Genomic DNA, 17,344 nt, shown 5'->3' on the forward strand with positions numbered 1-17,344 from the left:
ATTTGGGAGTGTTCTCTCCTTTTCAATTTTTTGGAATAGTTTGAGAAGGATAGGTATAAGCTTTTGGTAGAATTCCCCAGTGAAGCCACCTGGTCCTGCACTTCAATTTTTGGGGAATTTTTAAAATTACAACTTTGATTTCACTACCAGTGATTGGTCTGTTCAAATTGTCTGTTTCTTCTTGATTTAGTTATGGCAGTTTGTATGTTTCCAGAAATTTGTTCATTCTCAGTTGTCCAGTTTGTTGGTATATAGCTGTTTGTAATATTCTCTTATGTTTTTTGTATCTCTGTGGTATCAGTTGTTATTTCCCACCTTTCATTTCTTATTTTATTTGGATCCTCTTTTCTTCTTGGTGAGCCTGGCTAATGGTTTATCAATTTGCTTATATTTTCAAAAAAAATCTTTTGATTTCTCTGATATTTTCTCTTTTTTTTCACTATTCTATTTATTTCCTCACTGATCTTTATTATTTTCCTTTTTCTGTGACTTTGAGCTTTGTTTGTTCTTTTTCTAATTCTTTTAGGTGGTAAGTTAGGTTGTTTCTTTGAGATTTTTCTTGTTTCTTGAGAAAGGCCTGTACTGTTGTAAACTTCCCTCTTAGAACTGCTTTTGGTGCATCCCATAGATTTTGGAATGTTGTGTTTCCATTTTCATTTGTCTTGAGGTATTTTCTGATTTCTTCATTGATGTTTTTATTGACACATTGGTGTGTTGGTAGCATGCTGTTTAGTCTCCATGTGTTTGTTTTCCAATTTTTTCTTTTTGTAATTTATTACTAACTTCATACTGTTGTCGTTGGAAAAAATGCTTGATATGATTTCTATCCTCTTAAATTTGTTGATACTTGTTTTGTGACCTAGCATGTTATTTATTCTAGAGAATTATTGCTGTGCACTTGAAAAGAATGTGTATTCTACTTGTTTTGAATGTAATGTCCTGTAGATATCTATTAAGTTCCACTGATCTATTGTATCATTTAAGACCACTGTTGTTTCACTGATTTTCTGTCTGAATGATCTGCCCATTGATATAAATGGGGTGTTAAAGTCCCATTACTATTCTTGTATTATTGTCAATTTCTCCATTTATATCTGTTAGTATTTGCTTTATATATTTAGGTGCTCCTGTGTTGGGTGCATATATGTTAGTGAGTATAAGATCCTCTTCTTATATTTATCCCTTTATCATTGTATAATGCCCTTCTTTGTCTTTCTTTATGGCCTTTGTTTTAAAGTCTATTTTGTCTGGTATGAGTTATTGCTACCCCCACTTTCTCGTAGTTTCCATTTGTATGAAATATCATTTTCCATCCTCTCACTTTCATTCTCTCTGTGTTTTTAGCCCTGAAATGAGCCTCTTGTAGGCAGCATATTGAAGGGTGTAGGGTTTTTTTTAATCCAATCAGCCACCCTGTGTTTTTTGTTGTTGTTGTCATTGTTGGTTTTAGTTCTGTAACTTAAATTTGTATAACTAACATTTATTGTGCATTTGTAACATGTCAAACACCATTCTAAGCACTTTACCTGCATTCAGACTTTGATTGTAACAACGGGTAAGTAATATTATTATCCCCATTTTATAGATGAGGAAAACAAGGCATAGAAAATTTCATGTACAGCTTCTCGAGTACACAGCTAACAAGCATCTGACTTAGGTTTCAAATCTAGGCAGTCTGAGTCCAAAGCCCACACTAATGAACACTGCTATTCTGCTTGGCCTGGGTATGAAAAGGTAAATGGACCATGATTCCAGGCATAAAGGAATTCTTAGCCTATGAAATTTAGACATATAAATAATTATACAACATGGGAATAGTACAGAGGCTTGGATGACACTGGATCCTATTCCTTCATGTGTAAGCAAGGGCATTGCTCCTTTTGTCTCCTGCATGATCAAGTTTTCTTTCTCTACTAATATTCTCATTAGCATATAAGTATACTATAAAATCTCTCAATATAAAAAACTTTTAATCTCCTATCCTTTTCTAGTCACTGCCCTTATTTTCCTGCTTAAAAATAAAAAACAACAAAACAAAATCAAACAAACAAACAAGTAAAAACCAACGAACTAGCCTTGGAGGCGTTCTTTACTATCTCACTTTCCAGCTGCATGACCTGTGGGATCCTAGTTCCCCAACCAGGGCTTGAACCTGGCCCCCCTGCAGTGGAAGTGCAGAGTGGTTAACAACTGGACTGCCAGGGAATTCCCCCATTCCCTCTTAATCCCATTTCAATCAGGTTATTCTCTCTACCATGCCTAAGAAATGGTATTCATTAATGTCACCAAAGATTATCATGTTCCCAATGCCAGTGAGCAATTCTCAGTCCTCTTCTGTATTTTCTCTGCCGGATTTGATATTGCAGATCACTCCCTCCTTGCAATCTTCTTTTCCTTGTCTTGCCAGAAACAACATTCTACTTACTTTCTTCCCACTTCACTGGCTGCTCCATTTTAGTCTTCTCTACTGGACTCAGACCTCAGAACTTACCTCTACTATTTTGACACTTTTACTATGTGATCTCAATTTTTCCCATGGTGGGAATACTTTCACATTTGATCAAATCTAAGTCACAAATTGTTTTACCTTTTACATTTCTGGAATAAGACACATCCTAAAATAGTTGTCATCATCTAGGCAGTGGTCTTGACTTAGTCTTCCTTGCTGACACTGTGAGAACCTAGTCATTGCTGTTAAAATTATCTTAATTCAATAGAGATTTGTGGATTAATGATACTATCCATGTTGGGTTTAATGTGGTTTAAAATGAACTTAAAAATTAATACTGTGATTTGGCATTAAAAGAAGATTATTATTACATTTGCAGAAAACCATGGAAATAGAACAATGTGAAGGAATATGTACTGACAAAACTTCAATTTCTTCTTTCAAAGCAATAACCAAGTGCATTATAAATCTTTAGAAAGAAAGATGGCTTCAAGAAAAGCTCTTTTATATATATACTATATATATAGGAATATAGTTGCTTTATACTTCTGTGCCAGTTTCTTCTGTACAGCAAAGTGAATCAGCCATATGTATACATATATCCCCTCTTTTTTTGATTTCCTTCCGAGTTAGGTCACCACAGAGCACTGAGTAGAGTTCCCTGGGCTATACAGTAGGTTCTGATTAGTTATCTATTTTATACACAGTAGTGTATCTATGTCAATCCCAATCTCCAGATTCATCTCAAACGCTCCCCTTTCTCCATTGGTATCCATAAGTTTGTTTTCTATGTATGTGTCTGTATTTCTGCTTTTCAAATAAGATCATCTGTACCATTTTTCTAGATTCCATATATATGCATTAATATACGATATTTGTTTTTCTCTTTCTGACTTACGTCACTCTGTATGACAGTCTCTAGGACTGTCCACATTTCTGCAAATGACACAATTTCATCCCTTTTTATGGCTAAGTAATATTCCATTGTATATATATACCACATCTTCTTTATCCATTCCTCTGTTGATGGACAATGGACAATTGCTTCCATGTCCTGGCTATTGTAAATAATGCTGCTGTGAGCATTGAGGTGCATGTATCTTTTTGAATTATGGTTTTCTCTGGGTACATGCCCAGAATTGGGATTGCTGGGTCAAATGATAGTTCTATTTTTAGTTTTTTAGGAACCTCCATACTGTTCTCCATAGTGACTGTATCAATGTTTATTTCCACCAAGAGTGTAAGAGGGTTCCCTTTTCTCCACACCCTCTCCAGCATTTATTGTTTGTGGAGTTTTTGATGATGGACATTCTGACCAGTGTGAGATGATACCTCATTGTAGTTTTGATTTGCATTTCTCTAATAATTAATGATGTTGAGCATCTTTTCACGTGTTTATTCGCCATCTGTATGTCTTCTGTGGAGAAATGTCTATTTAGATCTTCCACCCATTTTTCTTTTTTAACATCTTTATTGGAGTATAATTGCTTTACAATGGTGTGTTAGTTTCTGCTTTATAACAAAGTGAATCAGCTATACATATACAACTATCCCCATATCTGCTCCCTCTTGCTTCTCCCTCCCACTCTCCCTATCCCACCCCTCTAGGTGGTCACAAAGCACCGAGCTGATCTCCCTGTGCAATGCAGCTGCTTCCCATTAGCTATCTATTTTACATTTGGTAGTATATAAAGTCCATGCCACTCTCTCACTTCATCCCACCTTATCCTATGACCTCCCCCCATGTCCTCAAGTCCATTCTCTATGTCTGCGTCTTTATTCCTGTTCTGCCCCTAGGTTCTTCATAGCCATTTTTTTTTTTAAGATTCCATATATATATATGTTAGCATACGGTATTTGTTATACTCTTTCTGACTTACTTCACTCTGTATGACAGACTCTGGGTACATCCACCTCATTACAAATAACTCAATTTTGTTTCTTTTTATGTCTGAGAAATATTCCATTGTATATATGTGCCACATCTTCTTTATCCATTCATCTGTTGTTGGACACTTAGTTTTGCTTCCATGTCTTGGCTATTGTAAATAGAGCTGCAATGAACATTGTGGTACATGACTATTTTTGAGTTATGGTTTTCTTAGGGTATATGCCCAGTAGTGGGATTGCTGGGTCATATGGTAGTTCTATTTTTAGTTTCTTAAGGAACCTCCATACTGTTCTTCATAGTGGCTGTATCAATTTACATTCCCACCAACAGTGCAAGAGGGTTCCATTTTCTCCACACCCTCTCCAGCATTTATTGCTTGTAGATTTTTTGATGATGGCCATTCTGACTGGTGTGAGGTGATACCTCATTGTAGTTTTGATTTCCATTTCTCAAATGATTAGTGATGTTGAGCATTCTTTCATGTGTTTCTTGGCAATCTGTATATCTTCTTTGGAGAAACGTCTATTTAGGTCTTCTGCCCATTTTTGGATTGGGTTGTTTGTTTTTTTGATATTGAGCTTCATGGGCTGTTTGTAAATTTTGGAGATTAATCCTTTCTCAGTTGCTTCATTTGCAAATATTTTCTCCCATTCTAAGGGTTGTCTTTTCATCTTGTTTATGGTTTCCTTTGCTGTGCAAAAGGTTTTAAGTTTCATTAGGTCCCATCTGTTTATTTTTGTTTTTATTTCCATTTCTCTAGTAGGTGGGTCACAAAGGATCTTGCTGTGATTTACGTCATAGAGTATTCTGCCTATGTTTTCCTCTAAGAGTTTGATAGTTTCTGGCCTTACGTTTAGGTCTTTAATCCATTTTGAGTTTGTTTTTCTGTTTGGTGGTAGGGAGTGTTCTAACTTCATACTTTTACATATAGCTGTCCTGTTTTACCAGCACCACTTACTGAAGATGCTATCTTTTCTCCATTGTATATTCTTACCTCTTTTATCAAAAATAAGGTGACCATATGTGTTTGGGTTTATCTCTGGGCTTTCTATCCTGTTCCATTGATATACATTTCTGTTTTTGTGCCAGTAACATACTGTCTTGATTACTGTAGATTTATAGTATAGTCTGAAGTCAGGGAGCCTGATTCCTCCAGCTCTGTTTTTCTTTCTCAAGGTTGTTTTGACTATTCAGGGTCTTTTGTGTTTCCATAGAAATTGTGAAATTTTTTGTTCTAGTTCTGTGAAAAATGCCATTGGTAGTTTCATAGGGATTGCATTGAATCTGTAGATTGCTTCGGGTAGTACAGTCATTTTCACAATGTTCTTTCTTCCATTCCAAGAACATGGTATATCTCTCCATCTATTTGTATCATCTTTAATTTCTTTCATCAGAGTCTTATAGTTTTCTGTATACAGGTCTTTTGTCCCCTTAGGTAGGTTTATTCCTCGGTATTTTATTCATTCTGTTGCAATGGTAAGTGGGAGTGTTTCCTTAATTTCTCTTTCAGATTTTACATCAGTAGTGTATAGCAATGGAAAAAATTTCTGTGCATTAATTTTGTATCTTGCTACTTTACCAAATTCATTGATTAGCTCTGCTAGTTTTCTGGTGGAGTCTTTAGGATTCTCTATGTATAGTATCATGTCATCTGCAAACAGTGACAACTTTACTTCTTTTCCGATATGGATTCCTTTTATTTCTTTTTCTTCTTTGATTACTGTGGCTAAAACTTCAAAACTATGTTGAATAATAGTGGTGAGAGTGGGCAACCTTGTCTTGTTCCTGATCGTAGTGGAAATGGTTTCTGTTTTTCACCAATTGAGAAGGATGTTGGCTGTGAGTTTGTCATATATGACCTTTATTATGCTGAGGTAAGTTCCCTCTATTCCTACTTTTTGGAGGGTTTTTATCAGAAGAGGGTGTTGAATTTTTTTGAAAGCTTTTTCTGCCTCTATTGAGATGATCATATACTTTTTCTCCTTCAGTTTGTTAATATGGTGTATCACATTGATTGCTTTGTGTATATTGAATCCTTGCATTCCTGGGAGAAACCTCACTTGATCATGGTATATGATCCTTTTAATGTGCTTTTGGATTCTGTTTGCTAGTATTTTTGCATCTATGTTCATCAGTGATAGTGGCCTGTAGTTTTCTTTCTTTGTGACATCCTTGTCTGGTTTTGGTGTCAGGGTGATAGTGGCCTTGTAGAATGAGTTTGGGAGTGTTCCTCCCTCTGCTATATTTTGGAAGAGTTTGAGAATGATGGGTGTTAGCTCTTCTGTAAATGTTTGATAGAATTCACCTGTTAAGCCATCTGGTCCTGGGCTTTTGCTTGTTGGAAGATTTTTAATCACAGTGTCAATTTCAGTGCTTGTGATTGGTCTGTTTATATTTTCTATTTCTTCCTGGTTCAGTCTCGGAAGGTTGTGCTTTTCTATGTATTTGTCCATTTCTTCCAGTTGGTCCATTTTATTGGCATAGATTTGCTTGTACTAATCTCTCATGATCCTTTGTCTTTCTGCAGTGTCAGTTGTTACTTCTTCTTTTTCATTTCTAATTCTGTTGACTTGAGTCTTCTCCCTTTTTTCTTGATGAATCTGGCTAATGGTTTATCAATTTTGTTTATCTTCTCAAAGAACCAGCTTTTAGTTTTATTAATCTTTGCTATTGTTTCCTTCATTTCTTTGTCATTTGTTTCTGATCTGATCTTTATGATTTCTTTCCTTCTGCTAAGTTTGGGGTATTATTGTTCTTCTTTCTCTTATTGCTCTAGGTGTAGGGTTAGGTTGTTTATTTGAGATGTTTCTTGAGGTTGGATTGTATTGCTATAAACTTTCCTCTTAGAACTGTTTTTGCTTCATTCCATAGGTTTTGGGTCATCGGGTTTTCATTGTCATTTGTTTCTAGGTTTTTTTTTTTTTTTTTTTTTTTTTGCGGTACGCGGGCCTCTCACTGTTGTGGCCTCTCCCGTTGCGGAGCACAGGCTCCGGACGCACAGGCTCAGTGGCCATGGCTCACGGGCCCAGCCTCTCCGCGGCATGTGGGATCTTCCCGGACCGGGGCACTAACCCGTGTCCCCTGCATCGGCAGGCGGACTCTCAACCACTGCGCCACCAGGGAAGGCCTGTTTCTAGGTATTTTTTGATGTCCTCTTTGATTTTTTCAGTGATCTCTTGGTTACTAAGTAGTGTGTTGTTTAGCCTCCAGGTGTGTATATTTTTTACAGATTTTTACCTGTAGTTGATATCTAGTCTTACAGCATTGTGGTTGGAAAAGATAATTGATACTATTTCAATTTTCTTAAATTTATTGAGGCTTGATTTGTGACCAAAGATATGATGTATCTTGGAGAATTCCATGAGCCCTTGAGAAGACAGTATATTCTGTTTCTTTTGGATGGAATGCCCTATAAATATCAATTACGTCCATCTTATTTAATGTATCATTTAAAGCTTGTGTTTCCTTATTTATTTACATTTTGGATGATCTGTCCATTGGTGAAAATGAGGTGTTGAAGTCCCCTACTATGATTGTGATACTGTCGATTTCCCCTTTTATGGTTGTTAGCATTTGCCTTATTGTATTGACGTGCTCCTATGTTGGGTGCATAAAAATTTACAATTGTTATATCTTCTTCTTGGAATCATCCCTTGATCATTATCTAGTGTCCTTCTTTGTCTCTTGTAATAGTCTTTATTTTAAAGTCTATTTTGTCTGATATGAGAATTGCTACTGCAGCTTTCTTTTGATTTCCATTTGCATGGAATATCTTTTTCTATCCCCTCACTTTCAGTCTGTATGTGTCCCTAGGTCTGACGTGGTTCTCTTGTAGACAGCATATATATGGGTCTTGTTCTTGAATCCATTCAGCCAGTCTATGTCTTTTGGTTGGAACTTTTAATCCATTTACATTTAAGGTAATTATCGATATATATGTTCCTATTACCATTTTCTTAATTGTTTAGGTTTTGTTATTGTCGGTCTTTTCCTTCTCTTGTGTTTCTTGCCTAGAGAAGCTCCTTTAGCATTTGTTGTAAAGCTGGTTTTGTGGTGCTGAATTCTCTTAGCTTTTGCTTGTCTGTAAATGTTTTAATTTCTCCATCAAATCTGAATGAGATCCTTGCTGGGTAGAGTAATCTTGGTGGTAGGTTCTTCCCTTTCATCCCTTTAAATATGTCCTGCCACTCCCTTCTGGCTTGCAGAGTTTCTGCTGTAAGATCAGCTGTTAACTTTATGGGGATTCACTTGTATGTTATTTGCTCTTTTTCCCTTGCTGTTTTAATATTTTTTGTGTGTACTTAATTTTTCATAGTTTGATTAATATGTGTCTTGGCGTGTTTCTCCTTGGGTTTATCCTGTATGGGACTGTCTGTGCTTCTGGGACTTGATTTACTATTTCTTTTCCCATATTAGGGTAGTTTTCAACTACAATCTCTGCAAATATTTTCTCAGTCCCTTTCTTTTTCTCTTCTTCTTATGGGACTCCTGTAATTCGAATTTTGGTGCATTTAATGTTATACCAGAGGTCTCTGAGACTGTCCTCAGTTCTTTTCATTCTTTTTACTTTATTCTGCTCTGATGTAGTTATTTCCACTATTTTATCTTCCAGGTCACTTATCCGTTCTTCTGCCTCAGTTATTCTGCTATTGATTCCTTCTAGAGAATTTTTAATTTCATTTATTGTGTTGTTCATCATTGTTTGTTTGCTCTTTAGTTCTTCTAGGTCCTTGTTAAATGTTTCTTTTATATTCTCCATTCTATTTCCAAGAATTTGGATCATCTTTACTATCATTACTCTGAATTCTTTTTCAGGTAGACTGCCTATTTCCTCTTCATTTGTTTGGTCTGTGGGTTTTTACCTTGCTCCTTCATCTGCTGTATTTCTCTGTCTTCTCATTTTGCTTAACTTACTGTGTTTGGGGTCTCCTTTTCACAGGGTGCAGGTTCGTAGTTCCCGTTGTTTTTGGTGTCTGTCCCCAGTGGCTATGGTTGGTTCAGTGGGTTGTGTAGGCTTCCTGGTGGAGGGAACTAGTGCCTGTGTTCTAGTGGATGAGGCTGGATCTTGTCTTTCTGGTGGGCAGGACCATGTCCAGTGTTGTGTTTTTGGGTGTCTGTGACCTTATGATTTTAGACAGCCTCTCTGTTAATGGGTAGGGTTGTGTTTCTCTCTTGCTAGTTGTTTGTCATAGGGTGTCCAGCACTGTCTCTTGCTGGTTATTGAGTGGAGCTGGGTCTTAGCATAGAGGTGGAGCTCTCTGGGAGAGCTTTTGCCGTTTGGTATTATGTGGAGCTGGGAGGTATCTGTTGGACCAATGTCCTGAACTCAGCTCTCCCACCTCAGAGGCACAGGCCTGACAGCAGCCCAATCACCAAGACCCTCTCAGCCACATGGCTCAGAAGAAAAGGGAGAAAAAAAGAAAGAAAAAAATAAAATAAATAAGAATAAAATATAATAATGTTATTAACATAAAAATAATTATTAAAAATTAAAAAGTAATTAAAAAAAGAAAAAATGAAAGAAAGAATGAAAGAAGAGAGCAACCAAAACAAAAAACAAATCCACCAATGATAATAAGCACTAAAAACTATACTAAAAAAAAAAAATTAATAAAAAATGGACAGAGAGAACCCTAGGACAAAAGGTAAAACAAAGCTATACAGACAAAATCACACAAAGAAGCATACACATACACACTCACAAAAAGAGAAGAAGGAAAAAAATATATATATATCATTGCTCCCAAAGTCCAGCACCTCAATTTTGGAATGTTTCATTGTCTATTCAGGTATTCCACAGATGCAGGGTATATCAAGTTGATTGTGGAGATTTAATCTGTTGCTCCTGAGGCTGCTGGAAGAGATTTTCCTTTCTGTTCTTTTTTTGCACAGCTCTTGGGGCTCAGCTTTGGATTTGGCCCTGCCTCTGCGTGTAGGTCTCCTGGGGGCATCTGTTCTTCGCTCAGACAGGATGGGGTTAAAGTAGCAGCTGATTAGGGGGCTCTGGCTCACTCAGGCCTGGGGGATGGTGGTGTACGGAATGCCGGCTGAGCCTGCCTTGGCAGAGGCTGGCATGACATTGCAACAGCCTGAGGGGTGCCATGTGTTCTCCCAGGGAATTTGGCCCTGGATCACGGGATCCTGGCAGTGGCATGCTGCACAACCTCCTGGGAAGGGAAGTGTGGATAGTGGTCTGTGCTGCATACAGGCTTCTTGTTGGCTGCAGCAGCAGTTTTAGCGGTTCATGCCCATTTCTCATGTCTGTGGTGATAGCCACAGCTCGCACCCGTCTCTGGAGGTGGTTTAGGCAGTGCTCTGAATCCCCTCTCCTTGCGCACCTTGAAAAAATTGTACCTTGCCTCTTACGCAGGTCCAGACTTTTTCCTGGACTCCCTCCCGGCTAGCTGTGGTGCACTAGACCCCTTTAGGCTGTGTTCACACAGCCAACCCCAGTCCTCTCCCTGGGATCTGACCTATGAAGCTGAGCCTCAGCTCCCAGCCCCCACCCACCCCAGTGGGTGAGCAGACAAGTCTCTCAGGGTGGTGACTTCTGGTCGACACTGATCCTCTGTGTGGGAATCTCTCCACTTTAACCTCTGCACCCCTGTTGCTACACTCTCCTCCGTGGCTCCAAAGTTTCCCCCCACCACTCCCCATCTCTGCCAGTGAAGGGGCTTCCTAGTGTGTGGGAACTTTTCCTCCTTCACAGCTCCCTCCCTGAGATGCAGGTCCTGTCCCTATTCTTTTGTCTCTGTTTTTTCTTTTGCCCTACCCAAGTACATGGGGGGTTTCTTGCCTTTTGGGAATTCTGAGGTCTTCTGCCAGCATTCAGTAGGTGTTCTGTAGGAGTTGTTCCACGTGTAGATGTATTTCTGATGTATTTGTGGGGAGGAAGCTGATCTCCATGTCTTACTCTTTTGTCATCTTGAAGGTCTCCCCACCCCATTTTTGGATTGGGTTTTTTGTTCTTTTGATATTGAGCTGTATGAGCTGTTTGTATAGTTTGGAAATTAATCCCTTGTCAGTTGCTTCTTTTGCAAATATTTTCTTCCATTCTGAGGGATGTCTTTTAGTGTTGTTTATTTTTTGCTTTACTGTACAAATCTTTTAAGTTTAATTAGGTCTTATTTGGTTCTGTTTTTGTTTTCATTAGTCTAGGAGGTGGGTCAAAAAAGATCTTGCTATGATTTATGTCAAAGTGTGTTCTGCCTATGTTTTCCTCTAAGAGTTTTATAGTGTCTCAGCCACCCTATGTTTTTTGTTTGGAAGACTTATTTGACATTTAAAGTAATTATTGATAGGTATATACTTATTGCCATTTTATTACTTGTTTTCCAGTTGTTTTTGTAGTTCTTCTGTGTTTATTTCTTCTTTTTTTTCTACCCTTGTGCTCTGAAGATTTCCTTTAGTAGTATGCTTCTGTTCCTTTCTTTCTAGTATTAGTGTATCTGTTGTAGGTTTTTGATTTGTAGTTACCGTGGTGTTCATATATGTTGACCTATAATTATGTCTACTCGTTTTAAACTAGTAATCATTTAAGTTCAAACACATTTTAAAAGATCTACATTTTTTACTCTCCTTCCCCAAATTTTGTGTTTTGATGTCATATTTTACATTTTCATGATTATCCCTAAATTCTTTATTGTAGTTATAGTTGCTTTTTCACTTTTTTTTCCATTTAATCTACATACTGGCTTAAGTGATCTCTAATCCATACTATATATATGCCTTTCCTATTAGGGTTTTCCCTTTACTATGGATTCTTACTTCTTTTCCATTTAGAAAAGACCCTTCAACATTTCTTTTAGGATAGGTTTAGTATGGATGAATTCTTTTAGATTTTGCTTGTCTGAGAAGTTCTTTGTCCCTCCTATTCTAAATGCTAATCTTGCTGGGTAGAGTAACCATGTAACATGTTTTTCCATCTCAGAACTTTGAATATTTCATGCCACTCCCTTCTGGCCTGCAAAATTTCTGAAGAAAAGTCAGCTGATAATCTTATGAGGATTACCTTGTATATGAGTCTTTATTTTTCTTTTACTGCCTTTAGAATTCTCTCTTTAACTTTTGGCATTTTAATTATGATATGTCGGTTTGGGTTCATCTTGTTTGGGACTCTCTGTGCCTCCTGTACCTGGATATCTGTTTCCTTCTTCAGGTTTGGGAAGTTTTCAGACATAATTTCTTCAGATACATTTTAAATCCCCTTCTCTCTTTTCCTTTTGGAACCCCTATAATGGGAATATAGAAATTCTTAATGTTATTCAAAACATCTCTTAATTTTTTTTCATTAAAATTTTTTTCCTGCTGTTCTGATTGAATGATTTCCATAATTCTATTTCCAGATCATGTATGTGCTCTTTTGTATCACTTAGTCTGCTTTTCATTCCTTCTAGTATGTTTTATTTTTTAATTTCAGATATTGAATTATTTATTTTTGATTTGGTCTTTTTATAGTTCCTTGTTAAAATGTTCATTGTTTAAATCAATTATTTTCCCTAATTTAGTTAATATTTTTATTACCAAGTTTTGAATTATTTACCTGGTGAATTATTTATTTCTGTTTCATTATTTAGGTTTTCAGGAATTTTTCTCTTGCTCTTTCAATTGAGAGTATTTCCTCTGCCTTTTCATTTTACTTAATTTTCTCTGCCTCTATAAATTTAGGTGAAACAGTTACATATTATGGTCTTGAAGGGGTGTCCTTATGTAGGGGCATCCCTGTGCAAACTGTGTGTGCTGAGTGCCTTTGGTGGGAGGGCTGGATTTGATTTGAATGTCTGTCATGGTCTTTCCTCAGGGTGTGCTGGCAGCTATCACCTTGGTAAGGGGTGAAGCTGGAGATGGAGGGACTAGAGTTAGGTGCAAGGCAGCACTTCCTCTCTGGTCATTGGCTGTCACCACCCTGTTAGGGGAAGGGTCTGATGCCAGGTTGCTAGAGCAGAGGCCCTGAGGGTTGGGCTTGAGTTGACGCTTTTCCCTTCAAGTATTTATATTTTCCTCTCCCCACTCCAGGGCCTTTGCCTCAGAGGAGAGGACTGCTGTAGCAAGTGGCACCCATGTGCACACAGAGACACAATGCACTGCCTGTGGAGGCATCTGCATCTCTGCTCAGACACTGCCCGCAGTCAAGTCTTTTTCCCAGTCCTGGCTGCCCCAGATCCAGTGCTGCACTCCGGTGTGGAGTGAACAGGGCTGGAGCATTTGCTCAGCTCGGGCTGGGATGCATGGTGAGAGAGTCGAGGGGAACCCTGGCAGCTACTAGAGCAAATTTCTCTCTCCCTGCCTTGGAAGCAAGCCAGTGTGCACATGCATACTCATCAGGCATGGAGTCCAGGCTTCTCCAGCCTTTCTGTTTGTCCCAGCCGTCTTCCAACTAGCCAAGGGGGCTTGTCTCTTCCGTGTTGGACCCCAGGACTAAGATGCCCAGTCTGTGGCTTGACCTACTCCCCAGAGTGGGTTTCTGCCCCTGCAATCTCCCTTGTCCTCTGAGTTCCCTCCTGATGGCACAGGTCCTGACCTAGTTGCTTTTCTTACCTTCCTACCCACTTATGTGTGTATCTTTCTTACAGCCTTCGTTGTACAGGAATCCTTCTGCCAATTTTCAGTTAGTTTTCAGTGAGAATTATTTCATATGTAGATGTATTTTTGATGTGTTCATGGGGGAAGGTGAACTCCACATCCTCTTAATCTGTCACCTTGACCTCTTCCCCTAAATGCTTTTAATAAGCATTCTGGGAGAGAAAAGGTGTCCACACTAAAAAGTACTTTGACACCTGGAGCCTTATCTAGCCAAACTGATTTTCAGAAACTAGTTTTTCATCACCCTGCATGACCCACCAGTCATGCCAGGCAGGTTTTCCTAAGGGTGTATTCCTTTATATTCATCAATGTTGAAGAGACATATAAGCTATAAGTAAGTGTGAAATAAGTAGTAAAGCGTGGTCCAGATGGATGTAGAGTGATTACTCATTAGGGATGATGAAGAATGAAGTTCAAAAAAGACCCTTTGGATTAAGCGAGATATTAAAACAAGGGAGACAATTAAGAAGCTTGGAATAGAAAATGAAGGAAGCTAAACATCTGTCCACAGAGGTTATTTAAGAAAAGTGACTATAATGAAATAAGCCTGTCTTTCATATTCTATTATCTATATGGACAAAATGTACACTGATGTTATAGTTTTTATCAAAATTTGATGTAGTGGGCTTCCTTGGTGGCGCAGTGGTTGAGAGTCCGCCTGCCGATGCAGGGGACACGGGTTCGTGCCCCGGTCCGGGAAGATCCCACATGCCGCGGAGTGGCTGGCCCCATGAGCCATGGCCGCTGAGCCTGCGCGTCCGGAGCCTGTGCTCTGCAGCGGGAGAGGCCACAACAGTGAGAGACCCATGTACCACAAAAAAAAAAAAAAAATTAAATTGATGTAGTAGCAGTGCTTAATTCTAGTTAAGAATTCAGCTGATTTTTCCATTCTGGGTTTTCCACCTGAAGAATATGTTCACACTTTTAATCTCTTTCTTTCTTTTCTTCCTATATTTATCTGTATATGTTCATTTAATATCTTCATGTAATTTTATTCTTTCAGTTATACAAATAATACAAGAATACATCTAATAAAAAGAAATTCCAAGAAGTAGTTATCAAGCAAAAGGCTCCTTTGAAGGCTACTTTCCTACTTCACCTCCTCACCTTCAAACATACTACTCTATCACCAGGGTTAATCCCTGTAAATGGTATATGTTGATTACTCTCTGTAACTAGTCTGTGTTTATATCTTTTCTTAACATGCTTTTTGAAAAAGGCAAACTTCTTCCTTGAGAGCATTAGAAGAAGCAAAGTTGGTGAGCTGAGATGAATTCTTCCAACACAATGTTCTTTGTGGATTTATAGAAATCTGACCTCTTGATGATTATGTATTGATATTTAATTGACATAAAATTTAAGAGTATTTTTAGTTCTGGTGGGAGAAAAACTTTCTCATACCATACTCTTACATATGACATAAATCTTAGATAAAAGTTTAAAATATTCTGCTTAATATTCTGTTAATACTGCTTTGGCCATTTATATTTATAATATATGAATAAAGTTGGACCAAATTTAATTCCATCCATTGCTTATTGAGTTTTTGGGGAAGAGTTCCCCATGGCATGCTTTTTTTAGTAAACCAACTTTAATTTTTATGGATGTTTTGTAATAGTTATAATGGATAACTGAACGAATAATGGACAAGAAGATTTCTGCAGTGAACAAGGTCCACCTTCTGTGCTGGTCGTGGGGCATTGAATGATGAACCTTCCAGTTAGCAGTGGTTGTGCACTGCAGTAGGATTTTCTCATTGACTTTCAATTAAATGGAGATGCTTTTATGACAAGTCATTGTGTTCTACCAATCAAGTAAGCCTCATTTGGAACATAGTCATGCCTCTCCCTCCTTCATTGTATATAGGCAATGTGCTCTGTAATGGAACTTATTTCTACATGATTTTTGTCATGATCAGTCAACTGTTTCAAATAAAAAGGTAAAGATAAACGGTAAATGCTTAAAATTCCTTCTCTATGGTCTCATTCTCCAAAATTTAGTAATTCACGCCAATAGCATGCCAAGAGCCAAAAAAAGAATGCTGCACAGTAGTCTTTCCAGGGAGGGAAACACTATAGAGTTCTGATCTGAATTTAAGTTCTAAAGTCTTCAAATTAGCAGATGTAATGTTATCCCTGTAAAGTCACTCTTACTCACTTGCATTGCAAATTGTTTCTTTTTTTTTTTTTCCTCTGAGCCAATCACTTTATGTAGATCATGCATAACATAGGGGACAAGATATTTACTCTTTCTTTCTTTTCTTTTTTTTTTTTTTAACATCCTTATTGGGGTATAATTGCTTTACAATGGTGTGTTAGTTTCTGCTTTATAACAAAGTGAATCAGTTACACATATACATATGTTCCCATATCTCTTCCCTCTTGCGTCTTCCTCCCTCCCACCTTCCCTATCCCACCCCTCCAGGCGGTCACAAAGCACCAAGCCGATATCCCCGTGCCATGCGGCTGCTTCCCACCAGCTATCTACCTTACGTTTGTTAGTGTATATATGTCCATGACTCTCTCTTGCCCTGTCACAGCTCACCCCTCCCCCTCCCCATGTTTCTTGAATGGTAAGTGAGCAGAGGTATAGCCAGAGATGCAGGCATTATGTATGCTCCACAGCCTAGCTTACCATGAAAAAGCCTAACTTTAGCATGAGGTAGCTGACTGTAACTATCATCAATAAAGTGATTGCAAATCATTCTAGTGCTTGTGAGTTGAAAATTTGCAAATATTTATCTGTTCTTTTAAATTTTCATGGATCAAGTTTTCTAGTAACTTAGAAAATGAGATAGATAAAGGAAAGGTAAGTGACATATTCTTATAACAAGTGAAAAAGAGGGTTAGAATGAACATTTGATATAATTATCATGATCAAATCAAAAGTAGACAAAATATGTTGCACATACATATGTATACTATTTATATAGTATATATACATGTAGAGGCATATATACACATTTACGTATGTAGTTATATAAATGGGGGTGGGTTCTTAGAATGTAGAGGAAGACTGTTCCATACCATATTGCTTTGTGTGTGAATTCACTGTGTAAAAAATCTTCAACTGTGATGATGTAATTTATGTATAAGTCCCTTCCTTTTTCTATCCCACAGAGTATGCTTTCAGATGCCTTTTTAACTGGGGGCTGATCTTACTGTTTCTCCAGCCCAGCCCATGATCTGCAGTGTTGCCTCTCCATGAGCAGAGCTTTTTCCTACATGTTCCAACTAGTATGTTCCACCAAACTGAATATACTCTGTGGCCCCAATGAGGGTTAAGAAAATCTCTACTGAAGACTTTAGGTAGTGGTCCTGAAGACCTGGAGAGCTGGAGGCCAGAGTGGATTTTGTAAAACTGCCTTGAGTATTGAGAATAAAAGAATTTTGTTTGCTTTTTCCAATGACAGATTGTCACTA

Source organism: Grampus griseus (genome assembly GCF_964374135.1).
Source record: "Grampus griseus genome assembly, chromosome: 2".
Taxonomy (NCBI): Eukaryota; Metazoa; Chordata; class Mammalia; order Artiodactyla; family Delphinidae; genus Grampus; species Grampus griseus.